This window comes from Camellia sinensis, chromosome 8 (assembly GCF_055761805.1).
Source record: "Camellia sinensis isolate YWXY chromosome 8, ASM5576180v1, whole genome shotgun sequence".
Lineage (NCBI taxonomy): Eukaryota > Viridiplantae > Streptophyta > Magnoliopsida > Ericales > Theaceae > Camellia > Camellia sinensis.
The window spans coordinates 148,610,039-148,633,408 of record NC_138968.1 but is presented as its reverse complement, the minus strand read 5'-3'; the positions used below and the strand labels follow the sequence as shown (position 1 = coordinate 148,633,408).

Below are 23,370 nucleotides of genomic sequence, written 5' to 3'. Positions count from 1 at the left end.
CTTACCATATTTATTTTATACAAGTTATGTTTTATAAACTATTATTAATTATATAAATATTTCAGTTACGTGGTTTATTTTCTGACCCCTATTTGTGAAAAGGAAATCCATGGATATATTTGTTTTATATTTTAAGAATATTTGACTATAACCTTGTCAACAATTATGTTTTGTAAGTACCACCACGGTAGTCACACGCCTTGGGGGACTTAAATAACCGTTGGCCTCTGTTTGACCACTTTGTGGTCCTCTGTTTGTCATGGATCTATTGACCTCTGTTCGATGCTGACCAAAGTGCAGTGCTGTGTGGAGCTAAATGCTACACTATTGTGGGAGCCACCTCTAGAATCCGTATGAGCCACCTCTTGAATCCGTACCTCTGTTCTGACTATCATTTATGTGACCTCTGTTCTGTACCGTGGTTATGGTTATATATTTACATAATATCTGTATTTCAGTTATGCAACTTAAATGAGCAGTTTCTGCCACTTAAATGATTTGTTTACCAATGATTTATTCACCAAACTGAGTTATATAAATGTTTTGGCCTAACTAACTAACCATGGTTATTTCGTGTCCCTTATACTCTTGGTATAATATTTCTCACTCTGCCATGTGTTTATAGTTGTTTACCAATTTTCAGGAAACAATGCAATTCAAGAATAGCTTTGGAAAGTCTTAGATGCGGGGCTGCGGAATAAACACACATAGCACTTTTATTAATATTTTTCTATGTAAATATCGGCCTTTTTGGTCAATAAATTTTATAATAAAAATAGAAGCTCCAATGTACCCTTATTTAAATATTACTTCCGCTCGCGTTATTTGATTTGTTTAAGAATTGGCCGTAAGTAACCTCAGTTACTAGCCATCACGATGCTTAACCCTTACATACGGGGAGCGGGTCGTGACATATCTTCCCTTTTCTTTTCTTTCCACAAATTTCATAACTTTTAAAAACAAATAAAAAAAAAGAAGAAGAAGTAGAAGTTAAATTGATGAAGAATATTGTCCTTTTTATCGATGAGCCACTTATAAACAATCCCGCTAAGTAGCTCGAAGTAGTCAAGGCTCGAGTGGCTCGAGGTGCCAAAACAACATCGTTTTGGCACTTTTTTTTTTTTTTCATTCTCATCTCTTCTTCTCTATACTCTCTCTCTCTCTCTTTTTCGGTCTCATAAAACCAGCTGACAATGGATTCTCTCGTATCTCTCTCTCTTTCTCCCAAATCTCTCATACTTCACTTGTTCTTCACCATCATCTTTCTTGGCCAATCTTTGTAACACAGGAATAATCTCAACTCTGCAATATATATATATATATATTTTCTTTCCTTCCCCCTCACTTTTGTCTCTAAAACTGGTAACAGAGGCAAGAGAAAGAGAGAAGAGGGAGGAAGAGAGAAAAAAAAAATAGAGGGGGAGGAGGAGAGAAGAAGATGTGAGGCAGAGTTGTTGGATTTGATTAATTCAAAGAGAGAAAGCTGGATTTGAACAAATCAAATAGAGGGGAACGAATCACTCTTTCAATTTTTTTTTTCTTTTTCCTTCTCCTTTTGTTCTTCCTCTATTCTTTCTTTCTCTTCTTCCTTTTCAAAATCAAAATCAATTTCTGTTTACCAAACAGAATGTATCAAATCCAAAACCAAACCAAAAATCAGAATCAAAATCAAAATCGTAATCAAGATCTTAGAATCAAAATAGCTCCTCCTCTGCCTTGGTCTTCTTCTTCTTCTTCTTCTTCTTCCTTCTCGAGATGGAAGAAAAAGATAAAGGAGAGAGAGAGGGTCGGGCCATTCGAGCCTTGACTATTTTGAGCTACAACGCATTTTTGCACTTATAAAATTCAGTGGACCCTAAATCTCTGCCTTGACTCCATGAAATATCTTTTATTTGAAGGACTATCAGTACAAAAGGGGAAAATTTTCAGTTCCTTGTACAAAGATAGACAAAAAGATGCGTTTTGTTGCTCAATTTAAAAGTCTCTTTGGTCATATCTACCAAACCAAGAATAATTTTCTCATCTTTATATATATATATATATCAATCATCATCATCAAAACCAACTCATTCAACAACTAATACAAGTCTACGTCAAACATGGATCAATGCTCAATTAAAGGGCTGTCCAATAAACAATGAAATATATGTTTTGAGTTAAAATAACTTTTAGCAATGTTGTTCCTTGTTTAGTGTTGTGGGCCTAAAATGTGACCATGTACTCTCTCTTTTTGTCTAAGTATTTAATCTTTTGAAAGTGTATGTACTTAATATATTATTAGACTGATTGAGTTAATCACCTCATCGTCCTATTGAATCTCATTCACAATATCAAAATATTAATGTGAAATCAAGAATATTATATCTGGTTTGTTCTATTCTCTCACTAGTTCCATGAGACGCAAGTTTTTTTTTTTAAAGAAAATTTGTTCTAAAGTTGTGCTATTTGTAAATGTTTGCTCAATCCTTAACATCCTTTGCATTGGATTTGAAATTGGAGGCCATCATAATTCAATGTTATTAATATTTTGTGTTTTATCTTAAAATAACATCACTAAGTTGACCAACTTGTGAATGCCTAATGTTTTAGTAGGAGGATGTTGTCAAAACAATTTTTTTATTCTCCCTTCTTTTCTTTTTTTACATGGTCAATCAAATATGGGGTTTTAGATTATGTCTATTCAAATTTTTGTCATTATATTATATGAAGAAATGGCACATTCTTTTTCAAATGGTCCATTTTAATTTTTTATTGTATGTAGATTAAAAGAATGTGCTCTTTTCCAATGATAATTTACTAATGTTTATAAAATTTGATTAAAAAGTGACACCTGAATAATTAACACTACAACAAAATGCACCTTTGGCGACCAAATTCGGTGACTAAAACTTTTTTAGTCGCCAAAAGTCAGACCTTTACCGACTAATTTTCCTATTGGTCGGCAATGTTGTGCACTTTTAGCTAGTAAAATTTTTTAGTAGCCATGTACTAGTTATTGGCAACTAAAATTAAATTTGGTTGCTACAAATATGAAAATATGTGATTGAAAATTTTTTAGTCGGCGCTTGTCTCTATTTTGGACTACTAATTCTAATTTTAGTCGGCGTACACAATCTTTTGCTAACCAAAAGTTTTAGTCGCTAAAAAATAGGCTTATTTATTGGGGAACTCTTTGTCGACCAAACAATTTAGTCGGAAAAAATATACTATCAATGACTAAAAAAATTTAGTCGTTGCTCAATTAGTTTTTGCCGACAAAAGAAATATTTAGTCTCCAAATTCATCAAACAGCTACAAAAACTTTTGTCGTTATTGACTCTTATTTGGCGACAAATTGTAGTTTAGTTGCTAAAGGTAGGATATTCTTTTTAGGGAAGTGTAAATATATTGGCGCCCTTTGTTTTACACACACACAGACCACTCATAGACCACTCACCACCAAACCGAACACCCGCTCCACCGTTGCACGTTGCTGGCCACCGTTCCTCTCCACCGTCGCACATCACCACCGCTGCCGCCGGAAATCACCACCGCCACTGCCGCAAATAATAGGTTTTTGTCTCTCTGTCTTTGTCACTCCCGGTCCTCTCCCTCTCTGTCGATCTGGGTTTGTCTCTCTCGATCCATCTCTCTCTCTCTCTCTCTCCCTTCCCGTATTTCCCATCTCTCACACTTGATCTAGGGTTTATATGATTTTTGTAGTTTACTTTTGTGTTGATTTCGTAAATGGGTTTGGTTGAAGTGTTTGATTTGTATGAAATTATGTTATTCTTGATGTCCAAAATGAGTTTGATTTTAGTTTTGTGGGTTTGATTTTAGTTTTGTGAAATTATGGGTACTTTGTGTTTGATTTGTATGAAATTATGTTATTCTTGATGTCCAAAATGGGTTTATTCTTGATGTCCAAAATTATGGGTTATTGTGTTTGATTTGTATGAAATTATGGTCCTTGCCAAGGCATTAGCATTGCAAATATCAATCCTAATCAATAATTTTGTTTATATTTATTTTTTTTTTAAAATGATTTGACAACCAAACATGCCCTATTGAGAGTTGCTCAGACAAAAAATTAATAGTTTAACACCACCATTGCTTAGTCTAACACATATATATGTGCCTGGTCTTGGCCTCCTCCGTGTATGAATTTTGATTCTGTCCTTGAATACTGAGTAAGGCTGAAATAAATTGCATTGGTCTTAGATGAAGACAACTAGAGTGGGCTAAAAGTGAGGCATTTGAGCCTTAAGTGTGAATTTATACATTGTAAGGGCCAAAAAAACCTTGATACAGGTTACTTGAATAAATTTCAAAAATAGAAAGTTATTCAGGCCTTAACATCTAGGTTGCAGCAAAGATAAAGCATTTGGGAGCCTCAAGAGAGAAGTTTGTAGTCTTGAGAAGTCATGAGAGGCTTATGGAGGAGTCCTAAGCAGCCTAAGACCTGATATGCTATTAGAAGCATGCCTAAGACACTGATATACTATTAGAAACACTAAAATAGGCTGAACAAGTGCATAAAAACTTGCGGAAGAATTACATGGACGAAGGTAGTATGTGCAGAGCTTATTGTTGAAATTTAGCATTCATTGCACCTTTGTGACATGTGGTTGGAAGAATGAGATTTGATTTGTTTTATTTAGGCCTGATTTGAGGATTTCTTAATTTTAATAGCTAATTATGTAATTTTTTTTATTTAGGCTTGACGTGTAATTTTGTTTTTTTTACCAATTGCAAATTGTTTTAGAACAAAAATCTTAATGCCAAGTAGTTCTAATTTTTTTTTCTAAACTCAAGTTATTTCATGAACACACACGAATTTAGGGCAATTGTGCTTATGTTTTTTTAATAGGATATAAAACAAGAAGTGGGCACACAAAATTAATTTGTTTTTCAACTAACATCTTTAGCTTTATGGCTTTTAAGTCTCCTCTGATATTGCCTACGGTGCACTGCAAAGTCCCAACAGAATACGAAGCATGCTGAAAATGTCACACGGATTACCATGTTTAATTTGGACCAATAACCATGTTTGCTCCTTTTCAACACAGAGACAAATTTCTTACTATGTATAGTTCCCGAAAAGTTAACATCTCCTTTTTAACTGCTTAATCATTTTTGGAAGCATTTTTTCCATTTATCTTCCTTTTCAACTACAAGAGAGGTAGTAGTCATACTCACACATGAGAAAATACAGTCACTCACGGCTCACAACCCTCTTGCAGGGTTCAGATGGTTATCCTACTAAAAGGTAAGAAGAAGTTTATTGATATGGTACTAAAAGTTCTACAAAAATTCATCATATTGACATTAATATTGTACGATGAACGTAGAATTGTTTTCTAAGGTTCCTATTCAAACCTATTACAATGTTGATTATAGGTTTTGTTCGTTATTTTATTTTATTTTATTTATTTATTTATTTTGTTTTTTGTGCTTCGAATAGGTTTTGAGGCGTAATGCACTACAAAAATTTCAACTTTTTGCGACGGTAAAATACCGTCGCTAATACTCCTAATGCCGTCGCAAAAACTTTTTGCGACGGCAAAATGATTTTTTGCGACGGCAAGAGAGGGTCGCAATTGGGGGGGTTGCAAAAGAGTTTTTGCGATGGCACAGTCCGTCGCTAATGTTTTTGCGACGGCATTTTTACCTTTTGCGACGGCACTTTGTAGTCGCTAATAATGTTTGAAATTTCTTGACTTTTTGCGACGGCACTATTTTACCGTCGCTAAAAATGTTATTTGAGACGGCAAAAAATGCTGTCGCTAATAGTCTTTTTTTTGCAGTGGCAAGAACACTGTTTTTGCGACGGTATGGTACCGTCGCAAAAAGTACTAACAATATGAAAATCTCTATTTTTTGCGACAATGTGCTGCTGTCGCAAAAAGTATTAAAAAATAATAAAATTTTATTTTTTGCGACAGTTTAGTGCCGTAACAAAAAATAAATCCTATAACAAAATCAATAAAAATAATAAAATTTTGTTGCTGTTTTTTTTTTTCTTTGTTGGTGTTTTTGCTTTTTGTTTTGGTTATTATTATTATTTTTTTGTCTATTATTAGTTGCACACAAAAACAGTGTAAGAAATTAAAAATGAAATATGACATCAGATTTTATTATTTTAATTTTTAGACTGTTTGATTCATAAATTTGACAAGATTTTCCTTTTCCAATCCCTCTCCAAATTAATGAATCAGACACAGACTTAGTCTCTCATAAAGGAAGCGTGAGAAATTGCAAATGAAGTATGAAATTTTGTTTTTAACTGTATAAGTTGCATGGTCAAAGAAAATCTGAAACTGAAAAGTAGCATTTGGACATCCTTGAAACTGAAAATATGGTCTAAATTCTGATCATGTAAAAAACAAACCAAAACGAAGAGCATGATGTAATACACATCAACACATTACAACATAGACAACTCTTGATCTTATTAGCAATTCCACATACCCTGACCTCAAAACACAAAAACAAAAAAACACAAAAACAAAAACAAAACATAAATCCACATCCCCGTGCGGATACATTTGAGTTTTAGATTAGAGATATTGATTATAGGGCATCAAGCCACTTATTTGAGTTATGAACAGCTGCTGCATGTTCACTGCTGAGCCTGCAAGTGAAGATATATATATTGAAGTGTTAGCAGTTTTATTTGATTTTTTTAATTTTTTTTTTTCACTATCAAAGCATATCCGAGTGCCATTGAATTTTAATTTAAAGGCATGAGGGGATTACCAGAAAACGTTTCTTGTAGAATTCAACAAGCATTTTGGGTTCACATTTTGTCTATGGATAAGCGTCAATCTTGTTCAGCTCCTGCACATAGATCCGATAATAAGAGATACCATCATTCAAGATATATACAAGAATGAGTTTAGTTCATTAACTCACTTCAATCCATGCTGCTAGTTTTGGTCTTCCTGATGTGATGTCATACTTCAAGGCATCTTCAAAGAAGATTTGAAACCTTTCAATGAATGGAGCATAGGCAATGTCCACCTGTAGATCACAAATTTTTACTCATGAATTACTGGAGGATTTCAAATTAGCCACATGACTGCATCAGTATGCTTGTTTTTTAAAACAATTAGTTAAACATATGCTCTCTAAAAATATCATCCACGTCCCATGAAGAAATGAATGCTTGAGAGAACTGAGGATAACCGACAGATCATGGACAAGGCATACCAGACTGAATTGACCAAAGAGAAATATGAGACAAAAATCCATAAGTACATATTTTCAACTACTTCTAAAATATTCCGCATGAAGGCACCATATATTAAACTACTATGAGATAATTTTAAAAACACAACCATTGCTATTAATTGCTTTAAACCTCCCAGCTTGGGATATTTTGTATGTCACAATCACAGTCACAACATGCCCAAAAGGAAAGTAACTTGAACAATTCCTAGAAGATTCTATATAATTACACAAATAGATAAGAGAATAAACTTACAGTATAATTTTTAACAAGGATGGTAGTCTTGAGTCCCAATTGATATTCCCTTTTGCAATCATAACAGCAGGAAAACAAATCTAATAAATTGTAATGAAACAAATCCCAAAAGCATACCAAACTATAATGTTATTTCTTCACCTTAAATAGCAAAGGTTCTCTTTGACATCCCTAACAGTTTCAAAGTCAGCGGTGCTATTCATTGCATACCTTCAGAAATGAAAGTTTGGTATTCCAATCAAAGTACAAGTAATTTTTCTGTGAAAGGTTATGCCCATTTTGGCATCTTTCAAATATAATACACTACATATATATTGAGAATAACTGATGTTGACCCTTGCCCTCTACGTTGAAGCAAATCAACGAGATAAGAAGTTATATGCCTGCCAGCAACATTCATCCATTTTGTGAGATGAGCAAATGAGTAGCCATCAACAATTGGAACCCTAGAGAAATCTACAGAATCAATTTATCAGAACCAAATGCATTCCCTTTTAACGAACGAGTAAGAAAAGGTTAAATAAGACTGATTCGATTGACAGTGATGAGTAATTTAGAGAATAAGCAATCTGATACATGGAATTGATCAAATTATGGCCCAGAACTCATAATTCAGACTGCTGAATATATATATCAACTTATCAACCATAATTCACAAGAATATATATATATATATATATATTAAAAATAATAATGAAAAAGGAAGTTTGGAAATAATTTGCAGTACAATAAAAAAAAAATCAAAGAATCACTAACAATGTTCAAAAACATGTCGTTAATCATCCCATATGATATGAGTTGTTTGACCTTCAGTCCTCACCCGTAGGCTCCATAGTTCAACGTGTTGACGCAACATACTTTAATATACAGAGACCCAACAAAACTTATCAACACCACCAATACATAGGTATCGGCTGATGAGTTATCATGGCAACAAGACTCAGAATAATAGCATTAATGTATCTGGACTAGTAATGACAACAAATATATTTACCTACTGAAGGTGAAATATATATCAATAGAAGAAAATGTAAAATACCATATTTTCAATTCTAACTCCTATATGCAAGTGTCTTGGCTTCCATTTCAGATCTACTTGTGCTAATGAAATCATAGCTCCCTCTAGTATTCAAATCAAAATTTATGGAACCACCTTCAACTTTAAGCTTGATGTCTTTCCTTTCCTCTACCTCCGCCAAGTAAAGTGACCCATTCGCTTTCCTATTAATGTCATTCAATAAGCTCTTATGTATATATATGTATGTATATATATATATATGTATGTGTGTGTGTGTGTGTTGGGAAAACGAAATTGATAGATCTACCATATTTAAGCTAAAGATCTCTGTTATAGATATACCAAATACATCGATTTCGTCTTCGATTTTCTCACATATATACGAAATTGATAGATCTACCATATATACCAAATATGCCTACTACCACTCATCACATACCCAAGGCTCTCAAATTTCTGAATCTCCTCAGCTGAAAGACCGACTTCACCTCTCCGTGGGATACGCTTTCCTTGTTGAACGTACTGAGCAATGGCATCACCTTCACCAGGCCTGAGTGCCCCTCCATAGCTAATATGTTCTTCAGCCCTAGGCAATGGCATTGGTCACTCAACTCATCCGATTCACTATCACCGACTGATTCCGATTTCCTACTTCTACGCCTAGAACTCCTGCTCTTCCTCTTCCTCCTCGACCGTGGGTTTGGGTTTGGGGTGGGGGGAAACTCGAGCGGGAATGGAAAAGAGAGGGGGGGGATTAGGGATTTTTGAGATTGGGGATTTTGGGTTTGGGGGTGGGGCAACCCGAGCGGGAATGGAAAAGAGGGGAGGGAATGGAAATTTTTTGGATTTTTTTTTTTGATTTTCATTATAAATGAATATTTAAATAATAAAACGATTTTTTTTTTTCGTAACGGAGGATGCTGTTGCTAAAAAAATTATTTTTTATTAAAATAATTTTTTTTTATAGTTAATGAATTTTTTTTTATTTAGTAAGGTTGAAAATTTATTTGTTTCATATTTATTTTAATGAATAAAAAAATATTTTTTTTTATTTGGTAGAAGTAGGAATAATATTTTCTATTAAAATAAAGTTAATTTTTTGTGATCAATGAAAAATATTTTTTTGTGCCCTTTTTTTTTTGTTATTAAAAATCAAGAACTAATTTTTTGTGGTAGAGGATAGGAAGTGGCAATAGTGGTGAAGGTGGTGGATAAGAGGTGATAGTGGCGGTGGTAGTGATGGTGAAGGAGATAAGTGGTGAAGTTGTGGTAGTGGTAGAGGAGATAGAGTAGCGGTGGTGGATGAGAGGTAATGGTAGTAGTAGTGGTGGTAATGGAGTGGTAGCGATGGTGGTAGTAATGATAGTTGTAGAGGTGGAGTGACAACAGTGGTAGTAGTGGAATGGCATTTGCAGTTGTGGTAAATGTGGTAGAGAAGATGGGTGGTGAGAGAGAGATGAGTGAGAGACAGATAGAGAAGAGAGATAGAGAGAGAGAGACAGACGGACAAAGACAAAGTGATGAGCGAGAGAGAGAGAGACAAAGTGGTCGCTAAAAGTGCATTTTCTTGTAGTGGAGAGCTCGGTAAATAGAGAAGAGATGAGGGAGAGAGTGAGCAATATGAACACAATGGGAGAGAGAGACAAATAGACAAACAGACACATAGAGAGGGAGAGAAGACTGAGAGACAGACAAACAGACACAGAGAGAGAAAGAGAGAGAGAAGAGTGATAAGTGAGAGAGAGATAAAGAGAGAAAGAGATAGAGAGAGACATATCGAAAATAGAGAGAAACAAGAGATGAGAGAGACATATAGAAAGAGAGCGAAAAGAGATGAACGAGAGAGAGAATAGAAAAATAGAGAGAGAGAGAGAAGAGAGATGAGTGAGAGAGACGGAGAGAGAGAAAAAGAGAGATGAGTGAGAGAGAACGAGAAGAGTGGTGGTAGTTGAATGGCATTTGCAGTAGTGGTAAATGTGGTAGAAAAGATGGGTAGTGAGAGAAAGAGAGACGAGTGAGAGACGAATAGAGAAAAGAGATAGAGAGACAGAGAAAGAGACAGAGTGATGAGCGAAAGAGAGAGATAGACAAAGTGGTTACTAAAAGTGTATTTTCTTATAGTGGATTGATAAATCGAGAAGGAGCTTGATAAATAAAGAAGATGAGAGTAAGAGAGTGAACAATGCGAGCATAGTGAGGGGGAAGTAGACAAATAGACAAGTAGACAGAGAGAGAGAGAGATATAGAGAGAAGGGTGATGAATGAGAGAAAGACAGGGAGAGAGAGATAGACAGAAAAAGAGATAGAGAGAGAGACAGATAGATGGAGAGATAGAAAAAGAGAGAAAAACAAGAGATGAGCGAGAGATAGACAAAAAGAGAGAGAAATAGAGCGAAAAGAGATGAGCGAGAGAGAGATACAGAAAAAGAGAGAGACATAAAGAGAAGAGAAATGAGCGAGAGAGATATAGAGAGATAGAAAGATAAGAAATGAGAGAGAGAGAGAGAGAGATAAGAGAGATAGAGAGAAGAGAGATAGGCGAGAGACACAGAGAGAAAATGAGAGAGAGAAACAGACAGACAGAGAAAGAAGAGTGATGAGTGAAAGAGATAAAGAGAAGAGAGAGAGATAGAGACAGAGATACATGAAGATGAAAAAATGAATGAAACGATAAATGTTATATCAAAAGAGTAAGACGACATTGTTTTTTTAATTTTTTTTGCGACAGAAAAATACCGTTGAATTTATTCAAACCATTTTGTGACTATATATATATGAAGCTATCTCAAAACCACAATCACTATGCTAGGTTAGAGTTTTCCAAAAACTCCTTTGAGAAAATTATACTTTCTTGTGTTTCCGTGCTATATTGTTTTTATTGAATTTTTTTAATATTTTAAGTATTTTTTTTTTTAATTTTTAGACACACCTAACATAAATACACCTAAAAAGTTAAAAAAGAGATAGGCGAGAGACACAGAGAGAAAATGAGAGAGAGAAACAGACAGACAGAGAAAGAAGAGTGATGAGTGAAAGAGATAAAGAGAAGAGAGAGAGAGATAGAGACAGAGAGACAAGAAGATGAAAAAATGAATGAAAAGAAAAATGTTATATCAAAAGAGTAAGACGACATTGTTTTTTTTAATTTTTTTTTGTGACAGAAAAATACCATTGAATTTATTCAAACCATTTTGTGACTGTATATATATGAAGCTATCTCAAAACCACAATCACTATGCTAGGTTAGAGTTTTCCAAAAACTCTTTTGAGAAAATTATACTTTATTGTTTTCCGTGTTATATTGTTTTTATTGAATTTTTTTAATATTTTAAGTATTTTTTTTAATTTTTAGACACACCTAACATAAATACACCTAAAAATTTTAAAAATTGTAAAAAAAATCTTTTAAAAATTCACTAAATACCAAAAATACAAAAAAAAAAAAACAATAATTCAATACATTTTTTTTTTGTATTTTTATGTATTTATTAATTTTTAAGAATATTTTTCATAATTTTTTTTTAGATATATCTAAGTAAGGTGCATCTAAAAAAAATATTTAAAAATTTAAAAATATTCACTAAAAAAAAAAAAAAAAAACACGAAAGTCACTTTTTGTGACAGCAGAAAATGCCGTCTCAAAAAAGTAGAGTATTTGCGACGGCACCATTTGCCGTCTCAAAAAAGCGGAGCATTTGCGACGGTACTTTTTGCCGTCGCAAATGCTCTCATTTTTTGAGACAGCAAATTGTGCCGTCGCAAATGCTCCGCTTTTTTGAGACGGCAAATGGTGCCGTCGCAAATACTCTGCTTTTTTGAGACGGCATTTTCTGCCGTCGCAAAAAGTGACTTTTTGAGACGGCAAGTGTGCCGTCGCAAATAGTTCCGTCTCATAAACCCACTTTTCTTGTAGTGATGTTAGTAGACTTAGCAACAAAGGACCTGGTGTTTTGATACTCCAAAGGACTTTATTCTGATTTCCATAAGGTAACCACATGATTTCAATGAAATATACACTTTCCCAGAATTGAGTAGGATAAGCTTATGAATATGAGGTAAGTCACTAAATTAGGAGCCCCATCCAATTGAATGGCATTACTAATATAGCCAAATATGCTCTGAATATGGTCAAGCAATTAACATCATAGATACTTGTTGATAATTATTATTGTCCAATTTGTAAGCTTTATTTGTTAGGCCTTCTTATAGTCAATTTGCTACAACCTTTATTTGTAAGCTTTTGGTTAAGAGGGCTGGTTTGTTTATGATTATTATATTCTTCTCCTTTGCACTTTTCTTCTGGGTAGACAATTAGTCAAATGTTTGTTTTATTAATACTCTGCTACCCCTTTAATTCCTATTATTTTTGTATTCTTATTATTAAATGGCTGTGTTCCTAAATAATGTTGGGAGTTCAACTCATGAAACTGGACTAGTACTCCAGAAGCTGTCGTTTCCTTAATTTGGCAAATATTTCTTTTATCTATCATCTTCTGTTCTTTCATGTGCTGCTCTCACTAAAGTTGTAATGGATTGGATGTTGAATAGAGATTGGTGTTGGTTCATTAAGGTTATTGTGTTTTTTTGTTTGTTTTTTGTTTTTTACATTTATTTTGTATGGAGAGTATTTGGTCTGCAACGTACATCAAAAAAGGAAGGGAGAAAAAAAGGAAAAGGGAAAAATAGAAGGCAGATAGGTAAAACTATAAATTAAGAAGAATAATCAGGGAAAAAAGAAGGTGTAGAAATTTAATGTATAAAGAGAAATAGAGAATTGTATTATTGATTTATATATTTATTGTGTATATTACAAATGGTGAGTGGCTCATTATATAGGAGAGGGTGAGTGTAGTAGGTGAGGAGTAGGTGAGGAGTAGGTGGTGGTAGGTGATGGTAAATTGGTGGTAGGTGATGGTAAATTTTAACAGCCCCCCGCAAACTCAAGGAGGATAGAAACTAACCAACTTGAGTTTGGAGAGAGTAACAAAACAAGAAAATACATAAAAATAAAAAAGGATAGGAGACACTGTATGGTCGTGTCAGACCATTGGTGAAGACACTAGATGGTGGTGCCATAACGTTGTAGAGGACACTGTATGGGGGTGTCATAACGTTGTAGAGGACACTGTATGGTGGTGTCATAACGGTGTAGAGGACACTTTATGGGGTCATGTCGGACCGTTGTAGCAGACAATGTTGTGACAGTTTACGGAGTCTTGCTGGACCCTTGTAGAAACTAACCGGAATCAATGTCGGGACAGTTTACAGAGTCTTGTCGGACCCATGAAGGAGCTAACCGGAATCAATGTCGGAACAGTTTACAGAGTCTTGTCGGACCCATAAAGGAGCTAACTGGAATCAATGTCGGGACAGTTTACAGAGTCTTGTCGGACCCCTAAAAAGTCGCACCCTCAAAAGGTGTGCCCAATCTTTCAAAAGGCGTGCCATCAAAAAGCGTGCCCAATCCATAAAAAGGCGTGCCATCAAAAGGCGTGCCCAATCCATAAAAAGACGTGCCATCAAAAGGCGTTCCAAGTTGTCGGCGAGCGCCGAGCGGCTCATGATGCACGTGTCTGCCTCTTCGTCAAGGTCTTTATAAATCGAAGCGGAGGCTGAGACTGAGGCAGAAAACCCGCTAAAAAACTCTGAAAAAACTCTTCGTGTTGCTGAGAGAGATAGTTCCTTTTGCTGAGAGAGTGTCTCTAAGAGCTGCAAATCTTGAAACACTCTGTAATACTCGGTTGCCCAGAAAATGGCCTCTTCGTCCCGTAGTCTGCTCACTCTCTTTCCAGACCTCAATGAGTCAACAAGAGAGAGAACTGGTGCGGTGGCCAGTGAACCTCAACCAAACACCTCTGTGTTTGCTCCGTTGAACTTTCCGATGCGGTCGGTGGAGCAAAAAATGGCGGTGCAAACTGATATTGAGGCCAATCAGTATACTCTGAAGTCATGTGTGGAAACCATGACTGCGGTCACAAACTTGTCGCACCGGCTGCAGAGCAGGACAAATGAGGTGCAACAGTTAAACTCCCAGCTGGCTCTGCTCCAACGCATGTATAAGGATGCGCGAGCAGAGATAAGTGTGCTAAAGGCAGAAAACAAGGAGCTGAAGCGGAAGGCTACCGTGATGTTCCGATTTGGAGGTCCACCATATGCTGTAGTGGAGGAGCAGGGAGGAGGCAACATGTTTGGTGGTCTAGGAAACACGGAGGCAACACCGTCAAGGGTCGTCCAAGACGGAGGCAAGAAGAAGAGACCGGCTGCAGAGTAGAGAAGAAAAAATCCCACTGTGGGTGTGATTGTTTTGTTATTTTTTTATTTTATTTTTTTATTTTTTATTTTTTATTTTTTATTTTTTTTTGGTTTTTTTTTTTTTTGATGTAAAATGGGGATCGGGGTGAGCCCCGACATGAATAAAATGAGTTTGTGGAATGATGAATGTTTTTTTTTTTTTTTGAAAAGTAAGGGAATCGAATAATAAAAAAGTATGGAGATAGTGATGAAAGGATAAGCATGGTGATGATGAATATATAATAATGAATAAAAAATAGAGCACCAATTAAGTTTTATAATAAAAAATAAAATTTGGGCGGTGGGACAAAAAGATGGTTTAGGAAAAAGAAAAGAAGGGAGGTGGTGGAATGATGGACCAAAAAGTAGAATAAAAGAAAGTGCACATGGGTTGGTTCCAGAGTTAAATGTGTTTGGTCGGGTCCTACAAAAAAAAATATTTTTGGATGGATTATTTGAGAAAGAGATATTATTGTAGAGGGATATTTGAAAGAGATTAAAAGTGAGTGAGAGAAAATAAATAAAAATATTGAAGTTGAAATCAAACGGAAGAGAGAGGGGACAAGCCCACATGGGTGTCTGGGGAATGAAAATTCAAAGGTGAGTGGAGTTGATTTTTTTATTTTTTATTTTTATTTTATGACTTTTCTTTATTTATTTATTTATTTTTTTTTTTTTTTGTGATAAAATAAAATAAAGAAAAGTAAAGTGGGTTTTATATATATATATATATATATACTGAGAGAGTGGGGAACAAGGGGAATAATGAATATGATGAAAGTGGGTCTAGTGGAGAGAAAGGGACCAGAGAGACAGACAGAGAACTCAAGGTTGTGGGCTATGTATCGAAACCAAGTCGATAAGGAAACCATCGCAGGTTGGAGGAGTGGATCTTCAAGGCGGATCTCGCAGCAATCCTCACTGAGTTAGTCCAAAACCAACCCAGTACCCTCCTGGAATACCACAAGGGGCCTCTTCTTTCCGGCAAAATCCCAATCAATCTCATCTGGTACGGCAATTGCAAGCCTTCCCAGAGAGCCATAGTATCTGATCTGGTACGGCAAGCGAACTGGACAAAGTCCTTTGAAAGCATCTTGGAAAGCATTTTTCCAATGGTCAATCGAAAAGTTGCCTTGTTGCTGGTCTCCCAAGGCAGGTCGTCATATCCTTCCAATGGTTTTAGTGATATTCAAATCCTCAACTGGAGATTGCATATGAGGGGTCAAGGTCTGCCACCATATTGACTCAACTATTCTAGAGAAAATCCAGGATTCAACTCTCTCTAGTGAAGCTGTTAATGTTCTTGTCTCTTGCCAATCATCAATGAACTGCAAAAAATCATGTTTGCTTGTCTGTCTATTTCCAGATTGAGCTTTCCATTTTAGTGAAGGAGACTTCCCTTCACTCTTCTTTTCTCCTCCGTTTGACACACAAATCCTTGAAATTGAAGGAGGCTGATCTCGACAAAGAAGAGAGACCTGTGGTACTTGGTCTGCGTCCACCATATGAAGGAAGGTGGGGGTGGCAGAGATGTTGCAATTCTTGTGAAGATTACACCGGAACGATCCCGGATGATTCGTCGGCGAGCACATACAGGTCCTCTTCGGGAGATTTGACAACGGATTGTTGTTCTGCTTCCGAACGACCTGGTCTCGAGGCGAGGCCGCCATCGAACGGCTAGGAGACTTGGATGGAAGAAGGGTAGCTGCCGAAGCTGCCGTTGCCGACTTGGACGACGCCGATGGAGGTGGTGATTTTACAGAGTGAGGTTGCAGAGACCAAGGTGAAAGGCGAGGAGGTATGTGTTGGAGGTTTCAATTGGCACGGTTGGGGTCCGGCGGGCGGTGAAGGCAAGGTTGCCGCCCGCCGGAAGGTGAAGATCACCAAGAGCTAACCTATAGCTCTGATACCATGTAGAAATTTAATGTATAAAGAGAAATAGAGAATTGTATTATTGATTTATATATTTATTGTGTATATTACAAATGGTGAGTGGCTCATTATATAGGAGAGGGTGAGTGTAGTAGGTGAGGAGTAGGTGGTGGTAGGTGATGGTAAATTGGTGGTAGGTGATGGTAAATTTTAACAGAAGGTATAGTTAATTAACATCAACTATGGAACTCTTAAGATCCTTACCTTAGACTTGTAAAAGCTTGATGATTCAGACTGGGGGCCATTCTAGACAATTGGAGATTCCCACAATTATTCTAGGTAGTGGCCTTTTACTGTAAAGTTCAATAACTTACTATTGTTCATGGGAACTTTGAAGTCTAATTAAGAAATACCAGTTAATTGCACAAAGCCTTTTTACTTTTTTATGCTTTAAATTGGTCATATAACTTATATTTCATTTTTCACTATATAGCATGTCTTGTATTAAGTCAGAGTCTGCAATCTTTTCTCATGGCATCATACCTGTTATGTATGTCCTCTTCCATGTTCTATATTACCTTAACTTGTTCTATAGCTCATGCCAAGTAAATAGGAAAGATGTATTGCATGCTTTATCATGGTCATTTTTTTACAACTTGCATGTTTCCACAACTGTAAACTCAGGTCATAGAAGATAATAATTTAATAAACCTCATTTGGTGATGAAAAGACATGGTCTTACATTTCAAATAGCTAATCTCATTCTAACGTCTAAGCAAGGGATTCAGATAAACCTACTGCTTAATCATTGGACTATTGGAGTTGAAGCTCATTAAGGTACTTTTTGTTGTCTGCTCCATTTGAGCAATTTGTACACCCAACTTGCCTCAAAGGAAGCAGAGAATTGTGTTTCCCAAGTGCAACTGTTACTGCATCATTCAAGTTGCAACCTATGATGTAGTTCACTTTGTTGACTTTATGTCGGGGTTATCTTTTTTGCATTAGAGCTAAACCTGCTAATTGCATGCTTTAATATTGCTCTATTTGGTTGCTTAGAATGAGATGGAATGGAATGAAATGGCCATTCTTAGACACCACTACTGTGATATCCCTGTTCCGTAATATGTTAATTGGTCATTAACATGAATATGATTATGTGTTTAATATGATTTTGTGTGCCATTATGTGAAAATATGTAGTTTTGAATTTCCATCTATTCACCGTAGGAATATCTGTTTGATTGTCTGCTTTGAAAATTAAATTGAAGGCCCTATCGGCCACAGAAATTGAAATTGATTATGCCATTGTGGTTGGCATAATTTTTAGAGCCTACGGTGAAATTTAATTGAAAATTGATTCGGATCAAATTAAATGGATTAAATTAATGGGGTAGTGCTCAATTATTTAAATATTAGGAATTTTGATTAGAGGAGCTTATTTAGTGGGCCACATTCACTCAAATTCTCTCTTTAGCTTCATTTGACTGATTTTGAACTCAAGAAAGACAGAGAGCCAACCTTGAGAGAGAAAAGAGGCATCTTGGTGTACTTCTGCTTATGAATTGTGAATTGGGAAGGCTAGGTGCAAGAGTTGGCCATAAATTGTGAAGATTAAAGCTCTTTAGTGAGTAATTCATGAGTTTTAGTTTGTAATTTTGTGTATTCAAGCTAGTTGGGTAATCAAGTGTAAGTTTGACATGAAATTGGGTTGGTCATGTTGAATTGAAGATCAATGCATGCATGCATGTGTGTAATTGCTTTAAAATTTGCATGTTTGAACACAAAATACATGATCCATGTAGAATGTTGGTTAAAGCTCATGTTTGTAATCACCATTTGCACCATGTAAGTTGAAATGGGAGTGATATCCCACATGCATGTACAATTTATGAGAAATGAATTTGAAAATACATGGAATTGTTATCATAATAGCAAGTTTGGTGTAAATTAGGACATGCATGTGTTTGATTCATGAAATTGAGCTTCATGATGATGTAATTTGGTGTTTGTACCATGATTAGTACATGTACATGTGAAGTTTGAGCCAAAATCATGCATTTGGAACCTTTAAACATCAAATTGAAACTCAAGAACATGTTCTGGATTTTCCAGAATTTGATGTCCGCTCGAGCGGGGAAACTGCCGCTCGAGCGTGAATTTCGTGCTCCTAGTATTTTTGCAGACATGGATGTCCGCTCGAGTGGGGAAGTTCACACTCGAGCGGGGAGCTATGTAGACAAACCTTCAGTTCGAGCGCCAGACTTCACGCACGAGCGTAATTTTGATGCATCCAGCACTTTTGCAGACCTCATGGGTCCGCTCGAGCAGGGACCCTGTTTTCTGAAATTTTGAAAATGTATCCTGTGTTCCGTTTTTCATTCTCTTTCGCTTGCAAGCACTCTTAGGCATACACTGAGCATTATAAATAAGTTAAAGAGATAAGAATGAAGTCTAAAGAGGAATATGTGGATTAAGAACGGATCGAATTGTTTGTGACCCTTTTGTGTTCATGGAATGTGTAGGGTCGAGCTCCAAGGCAAACCAACCAACCAATCACTGTGAGTAATATCTTAACAGAGATATCTGAAACATGTTGTTGTCCAATTGCTTACTTCTATGCAAGTTTCATAAGTTTATTGATTCAATTGGTGGACAATGTTTGCTATACCAAATGAGTGGACCAGAGGCCAGTCTGATCTGGATAATAGAATGAATGAGCCAGAGGCCGTTTGGCATGAATGGATGGGCCAGAGGCCGTTTTGACACAAATGGATGGGCCAGAGGCCGTTTTGACATGAATGGTTGGGCCAGAAGCCGTTTTGACATGAATGAATGGGTCAGAGGCCGTTTTGACATGAATGAATGGGCCGGAGGCTGTTTTGACACGAATGAATGGGTCGGAGGCCGTTTTGACATGAATGAATCAATGGGTCAAAGGCCATTTCGACACGAATGAATGAATGGGCCAGAGACCGTTTCGACATAAACGAATAAATGGGCCAAAGGCCATTTTGTCATCTGAATGGGCCAAAGGCCGTTTTGACACAAATGAAAGTTTGAATGGGCCGAAGACCAATTTGTTTGGAACCGCAGTCACTTGACCTAAATTGTGTATATATGTTAAATAGAAATATGAATTGGGCCTAAGGCCGTTTGAAGCATGTTGTTCTACATATCGTCTGTATAGCTTCTTTAATTGATATTATTCACTGGACTTTCGCTCGCGCTCATTCATGTGTTTGTAGATGAGCCAAGAGAAGTCCAAACTGAGCCCCAGTGAAGTCTATGTAGAACAACAAAGGTTTTAGGAGAGTCAGCCTTTGTGTCTCACGCACGAGACCTGTCTTCGGCCTTTTGTTACGTATTTATATTCTGTCATGTTGGCGAAGACTTTGCATCTATTGTATATAGTCGTGATGGGTTGACTTAGACTTATATGATCATGTATGTACAGAACCTTATGTAGTACATATTTTGTTGTGAGTTATTAATGTGCATATGTATGGTTGTTATGATATGCCATGTAAGCACAGTTCTATGGACAAAGTTTTAAATTGCTTCCGTTTGGCTCCCATTAGGCTCCCATTAACTCTGTTAAAATACGTTTGGTTTGGTTTAAGGCCGTAGGTAATCTCATGATTACTGGCCGGTTATGTCCTTAACCCACGGGGGCGGGTTCGGGTCATGACAACTACGGAATGATTACTTCCTTAAGCTAATGAATGGTGATTCCATTTGTGTAATGTGTTTTTTATTATAATGAATGGTGATTCCATCTGCTAATTGTGTGCTCTAGAAGAAAAACAGTAAATGCTAAAGGAAAAGTCTATTGCATTTAATTTATTCTAGATGTTGGCTCTTATTAAGAAAATTGTTTCAGTTGTAGTTGTTGTTCTCCTCTTCTTCTTTTTTCCTTTGGACGGGGGATGTAGTGATGGTTGGAGATGGCAATCCAACTTGTCCTAAGAGAGGCAGATTTCCACACACAAGCTCTGTCTCACACACACGTACCCTACATAGGACCACTCAAGTATTCATCACCAAGCATAACCTGAGATTTTCACTGCTGATCAGTGTGATAAGATCCCTGCATCGGCCAATTGTGAACCTACAACACAATGGCTAATGCCTGACCTTTACATAGTCGTTTGACTCATGCTGTGCAAGTTTTGGTTGCTGCAAGCGAAAAATCTGCTGTAAAGGGCATCAATATAACACACTGACAATTTCATGTTAGGAGGCTCTTTGGATGTAACAGGTAATTTTATCATGACAAATACAACTTGTGGGGACAGACGGGGATGTAATTAGCACACGTAGGTTGGGAGTTAGAGTGAAAAAAAAAAACTTAAACTTAGTCGAAAAAGGTTATTCGAGGGAGAAAATGAAAATCAGCCCTTGAATCACTCTATGGATGTCATGGGTAACTTCATTGTGACAAATAGGACTTGTGGGAACATATGAGATGTAATTAGCACACACAAGTTGGGAGTTGGCGTGGAAAATGCCGTAAACTTAGTTGAAAAAGGCCGTTCGGGACCAGAAATGCAAAGCAACCCTCGACTCTCTCTATCGATGTCACGGGTAGCTTCCTTGTGACAAATAGGACCTATGGGGACAGACGGGATGTAAATATCACACATAGGTTGGGAGTTGGCGTGAAACCGTAAACTTAGTCGAAAAACACCGTTTGGGGGAGAAAATGCAAAGCAGCCCCCAAACCCCTCTATGGATGTCACGTGTAACTTCCTTGTGACAAATAGGACCTATGGGGACAGACGAGATGTAATTATCACACGTAGGTTGGGAGTTGGCGTGAAAAACGTCATAAACTTAGTCGAAAAATGTTGTTCATGCCGAAAAAGCAAAGCAGCCCCCGAAGCCCTCTATGGATGTCACAGGTAGCTTCCTCATGACAAATATGACCTATGGGGACAGACGAGATTTAATTAACACTCATAGTTGGGAGTTTGAGTGAAAACCAACTTAAACTTAGTCAAAAAAAACTGTTCGGGGGGCGAAAATGCAAAGTAGCCCCCGAACCATTTCAATGATGAGAATGATCATATAGATAGGTCCATTTATAAGATTCTAGGTGGTTTGGATTGACTAATCAATGGCCTAATTTATTGCATTGTCATAGCTTATATGCAATAGGCAAAACCATTTCAATGATCTCTCAATACATTGCAAAAATTTACTCAACAACATGACATTTCTGCTAAATGTGACAACCAAACAGGGTCGTAAAGAACCAAACTGAAGAGAAATATACCTGATCTGTAGGCCCAATTTAACCCTAAGGTTGACCTTTAATCACATTCTGGTTTGACAAATAAGCATTGCCAAGTTGTTTTGCAAAGAAATTTTATGTCATTACTGCTGAATATACCGCACAACCTTACATTGATTGTCATTTTTTAGGGACTAAATTTTTTTCTCATAACTGCTGAATATGTTGCACAACCTTACATAATTGTCATTTTTTAGGAGCTAAATTTTTTCTCATTATTGTTGAATATGCTGCACAACCTTACGTTAATTGTAATTTTTTAATGGTTAAATTTTTCCTCATTGCTGCTGGATATATATGCTGCACGACCTTACATTGGTTATCATTTTTTTAGAGGCTAATTGGACTTGTACTCCTATGCACTTTGCGTTATTTAGGTTCTTAATATTTCAGTAATGTTAATTTCATTTTCAAAATATTGTGACTATAGGGATGAAACTATGTATACACCTTAGCCAAAAAAAATAATAATAATAAATCCTTTTACAGATCTAATAACTTTTTTTGGCATAGAAATTATGTTCAAATGCTATATGGAACTAATGGGTGTAATTTTTGTTTTGTAGATGGCTTTTGGCATAGACATGTGGATCTTCTATTTTTGTGTATAGAGGATAATTTACACTTTTGAACTGTCCCACTTTTTTGTCGTCCTCTGCTTTTTGTGTGGAATTTAGATGAATTGTACATATAACTTTTGGTGGGGTACATAATACTTTTGACATCGAACTTGTATTTATTGCCATGGCTTATAGATTACGTTTCGTCGTGGTACAGATTACCATGGTAATTTGTATCATGCCAAATGGCCATTTCGCATAGTACATATATTTTTGTATAAAGATGACATTGTTTTTGTATGCTTATTTGTTATGTATGAAGTTATTATTTCCAATTGGAATATATACTTGGTTTGTATAGAAGTTGAAATTATAAGTTATTCTTTTTTGTTTGATGGTTGTAAGTGAAATATGTGTTATGGAATGGATGGTAATATATATATATATATATATTGTTTTGTTTTTATACCTATTATAGGTTGCGGTGGATACATACAGGTTGTAGACAAATTAATTGAACAAAAAAACAAAAAACAAAACATAAAATAATGTTTTTGGTGACTAAACAATTGGTAGCCAAAAATGGAGTTAAATATTTTTAGTGACTAAATAGTTAGTAGCTAAAAAGAATTAAATCTTTTGGCGACTAAATGTTTGTAGCCAAAAAAAGGAAAAACCACTTTTGGTGACTAAAACTTTAGTAGCTTAAAAAAAAAAGACTTTAGGCGACTAAACATTTAATAGCTAAAAAAAATTAGATGCACAAAAAAAGAAATATTAGCGACCAATATTTTGGTCACCGTAGATACTTCAAGTTTTGGCAACAAATATTTTAGTAGTTGAAAATTTATCCTCATTCAACGACTAAAGAT

General features: G+C 36.0%; 2 long non-coding RNA genes across 2 annotated transcripts; one reads left to right on the top strand and one right to left on the bottom strand.

The window, feature by feature from the left end:
- The first annotated feature begins 3,404 nt into the window (after positions 1–3,404).
- On the top strand, positions 3,405–22,841 carry LOC114301997 (uncharacterized). The gene is made up of 2 exons (XR_003643273.2): positions 3,405–3,607; positions 22,505–22,841. It is a non-coding gene; the product is annotated as an uncharacterized LOC114301997 (long non-coding RNA).
- On the bottom strand, positions 6,324–9,385 carry LOC114283451 (uncharacterized). The gene is made up of 5 exons (XR_014337196.1): positions 8,923–9,385; positions 8,505–8,686; positions 6,895–7,002; positions 6,739–6,819; positions 6,324–6,613 (listed from the first exon to the last, which is right to left on the bottom strand). It is a non-coding gene; the product is annotated as an uncharacterized LOC114283451 (long non-coding RNA).
- Positions 22,842–23,370: the final 529 nt, after the last annotated feature.